The sequence below is a fragment of the Megalobrama amblycephala genome, linkage group LG2, assembly GCF_018812025.1.
Source record: "Megalobrama amblycephala isolate DHTTF-2021 linkage group LG2, ASM1881202v1, whole genome shotgun sequence".
Classification (NCBI taxonomy): domain Eukaryota; kingdom Metazoa; phylum Chordata; class Actinopteri; order Cypriniformes; family Xenocyprididae; genus Megalobrama; species Megalobrama amblycephala.
In genome coordinates, this window is record NC_063045.1 from 37122349 (window position 1) to 37135770 (window position 13422).

General features: G+C 37.8%; 1 long non-coding RNA gene across 4 annotated transcripts in view; it reads left to right on the forward strand.

Moving 5' to 3' along the window:
• The window catches only part of LOC125257579, a 30187-nt gene extending 23418 nt beyond the window's left edge, over positions 1-6769 (forward strand). For 2 of the 4 annotated variants that reach the window (XR_007182425.1, XR_007182424.1), the window contains one exon: positions 4814-5624. This is a non-coding gene — a long non-coding RNA (uncharacterized LOC125257579). Of the gene's footprint in view, positions 1-4813; positions 5626-5654 lie in introns of those variants that run through there. The other 2 variants (XR_007182427.1, XR_007182428.1) reach the window with 2 other exon arrangements.
• The last annotated feature ends 6653 nt before the right edge of the window (positions 6770-13422 follow it).

Here is a 13422-nt window from a genome sequence, read left to right on the forward strand (position 1 = left end):
TGCTATTTTCCATCTCTGTTCGACAACATGAGGATTTAATTTACCCTTCCCTTCTTAGCCCACATCTTGCTCATTTTTACCTTACAGCTGTTGTTTTGGATTAGCGAAATAGCTGCTGTCAAATAGGACAATCTTTCTCCAGTGCCACCCACTAAGCCACTGGAATTGACAGGCAAATGTCAAGACACGTCAAGGGTTCCTGCAGTGACCGTGGATGACAGTGTCCTATTCATTGCCAGGTAGCGAATCGAAGTTGGCGTGCTGTTCACACCTTCCTGTGGTTTGTTACACACTGTGAGGAATGTCATAAATTCTGTGCTTTCTACCTCACCTCTTGTACCTCTGTGCACACACTCTGTTTTCCTGTCCTGTACAGAGAGACTGAGGATAACAACTGAGTTTTCGACAGCTTTAGTTCTATTGTCATTGACGTAAAAGTCTACAAGCAATTTTTGTGTGATATTCATAGCAATGTTTTTTTTTTAAGTATTTTTCCAAAAAGCATTCCAGATATTGGGACAAAAACAAGGAATTAATGTCCATTTCAAGATGAAGTTAGTAAGAATTCTGTGCTACTAATGTTATCAATGTGATATAGCAAAATTTTCTTCTGCTGCCTCCAAATGCCACCTAGGAATTCGTTATTATGACATGTCATGCAGTTCAGAAACAAAACACAAACTTGTGAACAGTAAACCCAAATGACTGAATTCAAAATAAGGACCAGTCTTTCCACCATTTTTCCAACATCACTCGCAACTTCTGTATCATCTAGAATTCCAAGTTTCCTTCTTGTAAATATGACTTAGTTGAGCCATCCGTGAATGATATTTTTCCAATTCCACATGAAGGGCACATAATACTAAACAGGTTTCCTTAATACTCCCTCCATCTTCAATTGGCTAGAAAAACTGCTGGCCCCACCCCAAACTGACGCAATTGGTGGAACCACTGTTGCTATGCTGATGTTTAACCAACCTGAACAATGTTTTGAAAGTGAGTCAATAGCTGCATTGCAATTCAGAGGCTGCACCGTGCGAAGGCTGCATTTAAAGGCCGAATGCGTCACAGCGGCGCAATAAGGGCTGACCCAATTCAAAGGCTCATTCAAATGCAGCCTACAAATGTGTCCTTTGTTTCCCGGGAACAAGTGGATCCTTCACAGCCTAGCCTATCCAAAGATTTAATACGCACCAGTGATGACTGGATTTTTTGAAAGAAAATGCTGGATTACTCTTTTAAAAGTTGGGTTTCAACTTAAGTCGCGTTTCCACCGCAGGAACTTTCCCCAGGAACTAGGAACTTTAGGGTGGTACTCGGTGTGTTTCGACCGCAGGTACCAGGGTCTAAATGAAGTTCCGGTTAAAAAATCCCCCCTCTGAAAGTACCTGGGGTCTCATTTATAAAACTGTGCGTAGGATCCCTACTAAAATTGTACGTACGCGCAAAAGCTAGATTCTGCGTACACACAAAAAAAATCAGATTTATAAAACCATGCGTATGCCAGAACCTGCGCACAAATCCCTTTATAAATCCCAGTCAGCAGAAGATTGTGCGTAGGTGCATCTCCACCCTGTCTCCTCCCCGAAATCACCATATATGGAGCTTATGACGCCTAGTTTTACTATGCATAACCTCATCTGCATTTCATTTCCATACACGTTCCCATCCACGTGACATCCACGCCATCAAAGGTACAAGACAATGGAAAATATTAGATATGGATTATAAATACCATTTGTGCCACATTATATTGATAAAGATCATCCAATATCCTCTTTATGTTTTAGAATAAATATATCAAAATATCGATAAAAACAAAATTATATAAAATACTTAAGATAAAGGTTTTAGAATAGAGCTGATTCATTCATTTCCACTGGCCAAATAGTATTTTAATAGTTTTAAACAATATAAATCAAATTTATACAGTTTTGCTGATAAGGTGAACACATCTTTTAGGAAGTTTATAGGCTATTTTTAGTGGAAACAGATCGGCCTACTTATTTATTGCAGTCGTCTGATCTCGGCGCGTCACTGACAAAGTATTTTAAAAAGAAAACATGCAAATCTTACCGTTTTCCTCATATTATATCCTTCAAATGGTAATTGTTTGAAGATCCTTCACACGACATCAACACCTTATTATTGGACATATTCAAACTGGACAACGGACCGTTCGACCAGCAGTGTCTTCCATAATATCGAAGTTAAGTGTGCATTGATCATCGTTCTCGCTAAAATATTTTGTCATACCATCTGCAGTTTAGTTTAAAGAGGAATTATTGTGCTCCCAGCGCTCCTCGCTGTCATTAAAACAGCGTGTCACAGGAAAAGTGATCTAAAGTAGCACATCTACTATCTGAATTCATATCACTTTTGTTTAACGTCTGCGTAATGTAATTTCAGTGCTTATCGGCAATAGTGAAGTGTAATATTAATGTAAATGTTTATCAAATGAAAACGTGTTTCCACGCGAGTTTAAATAATTATTTTATTTATTTAAACTGTTATTGTGGACATGAACTGTATTTATGATTATGACTCAGAATGAGGATTTAAAGTGGTTTTCCTTCATCTGCCGTCAGTCCCTCAGCTCACCATCAGTGTCGCCAAACTGCTCTGTCTCCAAAATGTTCGTACGCACGGCTCAAAGTTTGCTTAAAGGTGCGCACATTGTCCCGTCAAGTTTATTTTTATAGATCACAACCTTTGCGTGGGAACTGGCGTGCGCACGTTTCCAGCCCCGTTTTGTGCGTAGGCACGCTTTATAAATGAGACCCCTGCTCACTAAGTAGTACTTTTTCAAAATTCCGTAACTTTCGGGGGTGGGACTTGGGCGCTGAACATGCTGATTGGTTGATTTCACACAGCATTTTGACTGGTTGACTCCACACAGCATTTTATTTCAACCATAATTTTTTTAAGTATCGTCTGTTGCGGTGCGTGCATTAAGAGTTGTTTGCTATTCGAATCAACAATGGAGTTTAAAAAATACGACCGATGGACTGACGATGAGGTTCAGGCTTTATTAAGCTTATATGCAGAGGACGAAATCCAGCGGGAACTGGAAAGTCTCGCGCAGTCCTACGTCACTGGATTATCTGCACAGTACCAAAGAGTATAGAACCCAAGAGGTGACACTTTGTGACAATTTGTGAAAATACTAACTGGCCCATAGAATCCTTCACATCTTACGCACCCAAAATCGGTGAATTTCACTGCCAAATCAGAAGCGCGTTAGAACAGCTTTTTAAATTAAGTCACTAGTAAATTGTATGGCTCCTACAGTAAATGTTGTATTGTCTTATATATGTTTTATTTTACCAGTTGTGGAATCCAACCATTCAACCATCTGAGGTAACATAGTTAGCCTACTTTATTGAGTATTTCCATTTTATGCAACTTTACACATTTATTAATAGTAAATTAATAATTAATAAATTTAAGATCTTCATGTTTGCAGCGAACAATATATTTCAGACCTAGTGGAGTAATACTAGCCTAATAATAGTATCTGAATTGAAATAGGCTATATTGTACCTTTTAATGGATCACACAAACATAATGATCTTATAATACATGATGCATTGTGTCCGTTATCGCATAATTTCCACTTTTGGACACTTTTCCTTTAACAGAAATTAGACAACACTGCAAAATCAAGCTGTTATATTCATATATTTATTGTCCAACATTCACAATTTTTCTGATGCATGTCCTTAATTTAATTTCATATGTTGGTATTAATTCAGTGTTTATAATGCTAATACTAGATCTTTTAAAGAATTTGAACCCAAACTGACTGGGTTTCTAGAGAGCAAAGGTTTTGTGGAAAAAGTGGAAGACCTAAACACAAAGTGTGTAAAATAAACTGTAAAAAGGATTTGATCACTAGTGATAGTATTTTATTCTGTGTTGTCATCATTCAGGTTGGATTTCAGCTTTTTTTAACAAAGCAGTTGATATTGTCATAGAAACTAGTGGACTGACGACTCACTTTCACCACAAAATGGCAGAAACGCAGGGCTGCTGCTGGGTGCCGGTGTTTCAGTGGAACTTTCTATTACGTGTCGCTTCTTGTTAGTGTTTATTCTTTGACGGTACTTTAGACCGCTATGGAAATGCAGCTAGCAGTAGGTCTGGGGGAAAAAAGTTCCTGGGACAAATTGTTCCGGGTCATTTTGGTGGAAACACGGCTTTACTCATATATCAAACGACAAATGTACAAAAAAAAAAAAGCTTTTCAAATGTTGACACATCTTACTATGATGCAATTTGATAGTTTATATTATTTATTTTCAGACACTTGAATATAACTTTCCAAAAAGTCCAGTACAAACATTACTGCCGCTCATCAACGGCAAATATCACAGTTATAGGCGACAAGAGCAATCCTCTGTAGGCTAGACTGTCCCATTTAACAACACTCAGTTTGACCTTCGTAGACTTCGAAGGATGCAGCCTGTTGCCTATAGTTGCCTATAGTTGTCTTTGGGATAGGAAAAGGGTATTTTAAAATAAAAAATGAAACAATGTTTAATGATGTAATTAAACAACTTTAAACACAATTTATTTTTTGCTATTACCAAAGTGAGATCATAACATTACAACCAGCAGCTTGATGGCAAAGTAATAGTTTTCATTAAACATGAAGTCTGTTTCACATGTGCAAAACTACAAACAGTATGAACATTTACCACATTTTCAAACTAAAATAAACACGTGTACAAATATTGGAGCTTTAATCAATGAAATACTGAGTTTAATGATGTTTCTGTTGACCAGCTTCTCTTTTTTTAATCTGTTGCAGATTACGTGAACGTACAGTTGGAAGACATCGCAGATGAGTGGACATTGGAGCTAATTATTTTCAGTGTAGCTACTGCAGACATTACTGGTTGATGGTTGATATCCAGTATGTTTGCTTATTCTTCATGGTGACCCTAATACAACAGAGTGACATTGAACAAAGCATGATGAATGGCCCCTGCTGATGGCTTCCAGGATGGAGCTGTGATTGGATCAAGAGTTTAGTCAGGTGTTAAAGGGATTCTTCACCTAAAAGTGAAAACGCTGTCATCTTTTACTCACCATTATGTTGTTCCAAATGCAAAAGAATATATTTTTAAGAATGTTTCAGCTGTTTCGTCATGTTATGAACGTCAGTGGGAACCAAAGCTCCAAGGATATAAGAAATTTTATGGAAATAACCCATATACGTAGCTGTATATTGTCAATCATCTGAAGTGATATAATAATTTTGAATAAAAAACAGCCCAAAATGTAAGCCTTTATTTACTCTTGAATCAAATCAAAACATGCAACAAAACAATGCACACAAAGCCTACATAAATTATGACTACAAACATTCAATGTCAAATAACCTCTTTGGGTTTTAACACATTGTGACATTTGAGGTTTGTGTTGCCATACTTTATGTAGTGTGTGTATGCATGTGTTGATCAGTGTTTCAAAGTTTAGGCTATATGACTTGGAGCAGCAAATAATTTTACCTATTTTTGGAGTTTGACATTTGGTCATTATGTTCTTTGCATGAAACTTTTTCCTTTAGTTTTACAACGAATTAAGAAAGTCAAACAGTTTTGGAATGACATGAGGGTGATTAAATGCTACTCTTTTTGTTATAATAGTTGCTGTTGCCCTTGCAAACATCTGCAGATCTTCCCTCCTGTCTGCTTTCTTCTGCTGCCCCTGTGGCCCCTGGATGGAGTGAAGACGTAGCCAGGCCTCACTTGTGCGCAGGTTTCCTTTGAGAGACAATAGGGGGGCAGCACAGGGACGTTCCAGGGCTGAGGGGGCAGATTTATTGCAAAGGAAACAGAAACGGGTGTCAGAGAGAACAATAGGGGATTCACACAGCAGTGGTGTCCCTAGCATAGATGCTTACTTTTATCCAGGACTCTTTCCCCTTAGCCAGGAACTCCCTTCCTACAGAGTGGCTAGAAAAGCCAGTTTCCCCATTCAGAGAGAGCAGGAGGGACCCAGAGAAAAGAGAGATCAACGTCTGACAGGGGGTCTGCTGCAGACCTGACAGCACACGCCTGTAGGTCATCACTTACTGATATATGGGTTCACCAGCCCCCACGTGGAGACAGTGGAGTTCCTGTCTATACTGGCCTGCTGCCCATTTCATGAAATTGAGATGCACCGCCCATCTCAGGCACTGCAATGTGTCTGATTGCACTCAAGAGCGCCCCTGCTGTCCGATGTCAGAACTGACTGGCACACACAAAGACGACATGTCCCCAAAAAGTAAGCAATTCTCAAAAATGTATTCGTCACTGCATTAGATAATGAAATATCAAACCAATTTTATTTTTGGATAGTCTAAATACACTTTTCGAGTAAAACATTTCACAAAAAGATTAGGTTTAAATGATAAAACAACACTGTTCAAAATGAAGACAAAAAGTGTGTGGACTTTTTCTAGTCATCAAAAGTTGGTGGAATATGTTATCTCATGCAATGTGGTTACTCTGATAGGACACCTGAACTGATGTCCACAACACTGGTTAAAAGTAACATCAAAAAGTGAAGCTCTAGCATCATTTCGTTGCAGATTGCACTTGGTTTTAGTTGACTATGATAGTAATACATTAGGCCTGCATGGTTTCACAGACAGGGCTTAGATTAAGCCAGGATTAAGTGTTTAATAAACATTAGCCTTAGAAAAAACATTACTGGTGTGCATCTTGAGACAAGACAATGACACTAACATATTTTAAGATATGTTAGTAAAAGTTGCTTTCAGTTAAAACAGCTCAAACATGCATTTTAGTCTGGGACTATAGCTTAAGCCTTGTCTGTGAAATCAGGGGTTAAAGGGTTATTTAAATGTACAAATTATGTTGTTCTGCTTTTGATTTTTGTGCATTTAAAACTTACAATACAGGTTCCGTTTGTTAACATTATAGTTAACTACATTAGTTAACATGAACTAAATAATTCTAAAATATTTATTAATCTTAGCTAATGTTAATTTCAACATTAACTAATAAATTATTAAAATCAAAAGTTGTATCTGTTAACATTAGGCCTATTTAATGGACCTGATAGATAAGGTGAACAGCTGTATTTTTAATAATGTCAACAAAGATTATTAAATACTGTAGCAATAGCAAATGTATTGCTCATTGTTAATTAATTTTAGCTAATGCAATAACTATTGTTAACCAGTGGGACCATATTGTAAAGTGTTGCGCTTATAGGTTTATGCCACTTATGTAGAAAGATGCGCAGCAGTATTCATATTGCTACTCAAGCATGTAACTTTTCCTGCACCTGCATGCAGAAACCACCCAGAACTCCCTAGTAACCACATAGCAATCTGCTAAAAATCTTAGCAACAACCTCCCACACATTTGCGACAATTCAGAAAATGTAACATTTAATTCAGAAAATTTCTTTAAAAAAATGTCAGTGCTAAATTTGTGTCTACAAGTTAATATAGTTCTTCCTAACTGTAGCCTATTTCTATAGAATTCCATACATTAAGTAGGCCTATATGATAGTAAGATGTTTTTGAAGGTGAGGGGGTCCTCATGCAAGGGCAAGAAGCATAAAGTCATAAACACTCAAGTCCACCCATCACACAAACTGCAGGGATTACCATAGACAAATATTCTGTAGCCTACTATAGCTTTCTATCTGACATTTTTCATATTCCCATTATGACGGAGAGGTAATTGTTGTTCTCCACGCGAGACAAGCGGCTTCTAACGAGCACGCGCCCGCCGAGGGAAAAAGGTGATATAAATGCATAAGATTATGTTGTTTCATTAAGTTCGTCTCCCTTCTCTTTCACAATGCGTTAACAGCCATTCAGAGCATAAAGCGGCGTAAATATAGTGTTTAGTGTTGTTGGCTGGTAATTGAAACTTTTTTTATTCGGCTTTTGTGTCTGCGGCGGTGATTGGCATACTCGAGTGCGCGCGGATGAAACGGCTGCAGTGTTAATGAATAGCGCGCTGATTGCAGGATCCCGAGCCGTAAATTAGCAGTGCCGCCACGCTGACGTGCAATTACCGGCCCCCCTTCATGCATATTCATCAAGCTGTTTTGCATATTGATCAACAACTTCAGCTCTCCCACCAACAGCTAGAAAGGACTTGAAAAATTCTTTGGTCGGAAGTCGAAGGTATTTCTCCTGGGGTTCATAATTGGCGGTAACAAGACTTTTGCATCCCACAAAGCCTGTTTCATGCGACATTTAAGTTCCAGCTCTTTTCCACATGCTTCTAATGAGCACATTGCCGGTCACTGTGAACCTATTTCGGAAGCGAACCGGAATTATTTCAGTACAAATCTGCACGACACAATATCAGCTATTCGCCTGGTATTTGTATTACAATACGAGTTTAAATATAAAACATTTATGACCAAGCTGATGCTCCTGTCACAATTAGGCTGCATTCAGTTACAGTTACATAATTTTGAGTTAACAAAAGCAAATGTGGCTTGGCTGATGCTACAATTAAAAAGCAGTTAGATGGGTGCACCGTTTATCTTCAGAACTGTATCTTCCAATTCGTGCGTTTCATAAATTGCTCACAAAAAGAAATCATTTGGATTAGGCCAATTTGCAGGAAATTCTTCACGGTTGTCACTTAGAATTCGAATTATATTTCTGTATTTTACATTACCATTACAATACATTTAAACTATATTAATTTTCCCTGGAAAAATGGATCAAACCACGAAAAAATGGTGAGTCTCTATACACTGGTGATTGTGTTATCCACACCACAAAGTCGCTTTCTGTACTGAATTTGATTTACAGCCTACATTCAATATAAAAATGTGAAAGAATAGATCGAGGAAACATTTAGTAACAGTGGGAAAGTACAAATGCTGCCAAGAGCCGCATTGTGCAATCAAGACGAGTCAGAATAAGTGCCTTCTGTAGGTTGGGAACAGGGTTTAAAACAATGTGGTTGGTTATAATTACAGTTATATCATAATGAGATTTTTTTTTCTCTCATACATTCATCATCACACCCAGTGTTTCCTCCATCCACGAATCTCCTCCGCACACAGCAAAATAAATCCAATTTTAGCCGAGTGAGCTTGTAGTCAGCAGCGTCGAATGTGATATAGCCTTAAAAAAGACCGTGAACCGCAAAAAAATGACAAGAAATATTAATTCCGTTTCTTTCACGAATATTGAATCGTTTAAAAAGAATCGCGTACTCGCAAGTAACCTGTCAGGTTGAATCAGTCTGACAAATCCTTCACTGAATGAACTCACTGAATCATTTAGAGCGTTTCTTGAAACAACATCTACAAACTGTGTACTGTCCGTGGTGTTTACGGTGAAACTTAAAGGGTTAGTTCACCCAAAAAATGAAAATTGTGTCATTTATTACTCACCCTCATGCCGTTCCACACCCGTAAGACCTTCGTTAATCTTCAGAACACAAATTAAGATATTTTAGTTGAAATCCAATGGCTCCGTGAGGCCTGCATAGCCAGCAATGACATTTCCTCTGTCAAGATCCATAAAGGTACTAAAAACATATCTAAATCAGTTCATGTGAGTACAGTGCTTCAATATTAATATTATAAAGCGACGAGAATAGTTTTGGTGCGCCAAAAAACAAAACAAAATAACGACTTATTTAATGATGGCTGATTTCAAAACACTGCTTCATGAAGCTTCAGAGCATAATGAATCAGTGTGTTGAATCATCAGTTTGGAGCACCAAAGTCATGTGATTTCAGCAGTTTGGTGGTTTGACATGCAATCCGAATCATGATTCGATACGCTGATTCATTTATGCTCCGATGCTTCATGAAGCAGTGTTTTGAAATCGACCATCATAAAATAAGTCGTTATTTTGTTTTTTTGGCACATCCAAAAATATTCTCGTCGCTTTATAATATTAATATTGAACCACTGTACTCACATGAACTGATTTAAAGTACATTAATAGTTTTTAGTACATTAATGGATCTTGAGAGAGGAAATGTCATTGCTGGGAGGCCTCACGGAGCCATCGGATTTCAACAAAAATATCTTAATTTGTGTTCCAAGGATTAACGAAGGTCTTACGGGTGTGGAACAGCATGAGGGTAAGTAATAAATGACACAATTTTCATTTTTGGGTGAACTAACCCTTTAAATGAGTGTAATTGCTGACTGGTTGTTCATATGGCAATGTCTACATTTAAAGATAGGCTACCCATTTTCTTGTAAAAATTATATTAAAAATAACATTACAGTCTAATTGACTAAATCCATTTACTCCATATGTCATGATAAAGAGTGATTTTGAATGTTATATTATCAATTTGCTTTCTAAAGGTAGCATCAATAGATAAGTGTCTCTTTCACAAATATTAATTTAATAGGAATTAATAGAATTGATCAGTTCTAAAGATAATGCTATTGTCATTTGCTCATTAAATTCTTATCTGAAACAACAAACTGCTGCAAAACTATGAAACTTTGTAAGCCTATAGGGGCTTTCGCACCAAATAGCTCTAGGTTAAAGAAATTAGCCACTAGGATAGTTCTCTGAGAAATGGGAGCTTTAGCGGAAGTTCTACCAGGAAGACTCATTATCTAACCAATCATTACACGTCACCTGAGTATATAAGTTCTGTTCCCACCCACTATTATGTTTGCAGATTCCGACACTATGTTCACCCCCATCCTCCCTGTCCATACATTGGGCCTAGGCTCCGCTCCTGCCTTCATTTTCAGGCAGGATCTGCAATCGTCTGCTACCCTGCAGATCGTACTATGGACGGGGCCTACGCCAAAGAATTTTATCATTCCATCTATTCGATATTTGCATACAAACTGTTAAATACATCTTATTTAAATGCTTCCTTGCCTCCCGAGTCTTTCTGGTAGAACTAATCTTTCCCCCAGGCCATGTTCCTGGTTGCATTCACATCGGCAATAAGAACTCTGAAGCAGCCGACATCGGCTGAAAGAGCAAAAGGTGGGGCTTAGAGACAAAATCTCCTATGACAATTTTCAGTATTACATATCATCGAGGCAGATAAAAGAACACAGCGCTGCAGACAACAGGTAAATGCCGTTATTGCTGTTTTCCGTGTTCGTGAAGTTAATATATTTACACCGCTTTTTAAAAATGTCGGGTGTCTGTTTAAAATACGTTCGACCAATCAACATACACTCACGTCACTGATAGTTCCTAGTATTGGTTTAGACCCTACTCTGAAGTAGGAGCTAATTTAGTTCCTCCAAAAGGAGTTCATAGCACTAAAACCATTCCTAGTTCCTGCGGTGCAAAAATGGCAAAATCTGGTTACTTCAGCCAATAGTTCTTGGAACTATGAAAAGGTTCCTCTGGTGCAAAAGCCACTAACTTGGCCACACCATATCACACTATAAAATCCTACAATTAACCATAGCCTCATATTTTATGCAACTCAAATTCTCTCCTTTTTACTTAAGGCCATATTCTGAAGGCATACTTCTCCTTGATTATCTCTCAGTCTTTTAACAATTTCCCTTTAAGTTTTTCACCATTGCCTGTGTGTATTTCATCTCTCAAAGGATGGAAAATTATATTAAAAGCAGTGGTTTTAAAAGCCGCTGTAAGCTGGCCAGCAGTTAAAGTGTTCACACACGGGCCCTCTCTAGATAGTGATCTCCCCCTCAGACATGTCCATTCACATTTTGACTGCCTCTGTTGGGCCTTTTGAAGCACAAAAGCAACCTGTGCTTTGGGAGAGGAAACACAAACTGCATGAAAAGAAGAAAAAAAAGTAATGAGCGAAAGGCAAATGCAGGTGCTGACCCCCAGTGTAATACACATCTGTTCGTATCTGTTTGCAATTTCACCACTAGTGATCTTTATCATTGATTCAATTGAGCTATGAACTGCAGTCCCTGGCTCGGGCCTTCCTGGCCGAACGCACTGGCAGCTATTCAAAGGACCTGAACTGTGTTCTGAGCCTGTGAAAACGTTTCCACTTCCCCCTAGATGGGCTCTGGATATCAGCAGACTAATTCTGCTAAGTGGTCACTGTGTGCAGTTTGGAAGACAAACAGTAAACACCCTGGCAGCATCTGTGCGCGTAAAAACAGGGACGCTGCAGCCGGTCAAACAGGAAAGAATGACTTAAGATAAAATGAGGGGAAAGATAAGAAAAAATGCACTAACTACAACAGTTTGGCCACGAAATTGAGAGTGGAAGAGAGGCTGATAATGCTTTCCATGTATAGGGTCCAAAAGCTTGAGGCCTTTTTTTTTTTATTGCAAACTATATTTTAATGCAAACAGTTTTATGTTGGGGGTAACGCATTACAAGTAATGTGAGTTATGTAATCGGATTACTTTTGTCAAGTAACTAGTAAAGTATCGCATTACAATTAAATTTACAACAAAACAAATTACTTTTGCAAATAAGTAGAGCAAGTTACTTTGTTTTTCCATTTATTGACTGACACCTCTCCTATTCCCATGTTGTGAGAAATCAGAAGTACAGAGGTGTTGTGTGCGTACTCATCTCACAGATTCAGTATTCCTCAAAATGAATAAAAACTGTGAAACGCAAATGCAGAATATTACTTAAACTTGCAATATGTTAAATAACACAAATATACTTTATGTATTTAATCTTACTTTATTTACCAATGTCTAACTAGTAAGCAAATATTACTTTAGGTAAGCATCACATTTTTTTTCATTTATTTATTTATTTTATTGCTGAAGTAACATCATGTCTACACTGGAAAGCCACAGTTATCAGCTTCAAGCCGCTGTCACACTAGACTCTGAGCATATGAAATTTCTACGGACACTGTAATGGTCGTGAAATAACGTCACTCTCTGTGGCGTCTTTTTTTTTATAAATGTGAATTCAACATATAACAAATAGTAATACACTGAAAATGTAAAAATATACAATCTACTCGACTTTACTGCAAAAATATGTTCTTTTAATTTAGCCAAGAGGTCACGCCATGATGTATCAGTCTTCTACTGGTCACACGGCTTCACATGATGCGAATCCGCAGGTCAGAGTTCACCAAACTTGAACTTTGGACTGTAGCTCCTCACTGCAGTACACAAGGTCCAGGGGGTGAGGTTGGATATGAATGGTTTTCGTATGTATTCGTACAATGTGAACTGTACAAAAACTTAGAATTATTAGAAAAAAGTAAACATGCAGGGCTAAAACTATCCGTCAAAGGAGAGTAAGCAGATCATGATTTAGAATTTCATACGATTTAGGTTTAAAGACCTAGAGATAATGTAGAATCATAAATATTTCATATTCATGTTGCATCATAACGTTTCATATTTTGATATGTTCAAAACCCTAAAGATTTCATCTTTAAATGAAAAAGAATGTGGCCTCAGACTTTTGCATCAAACTGTATGTCAAAACGTTTTCAAGGGCATTTTAGTCCTGTGA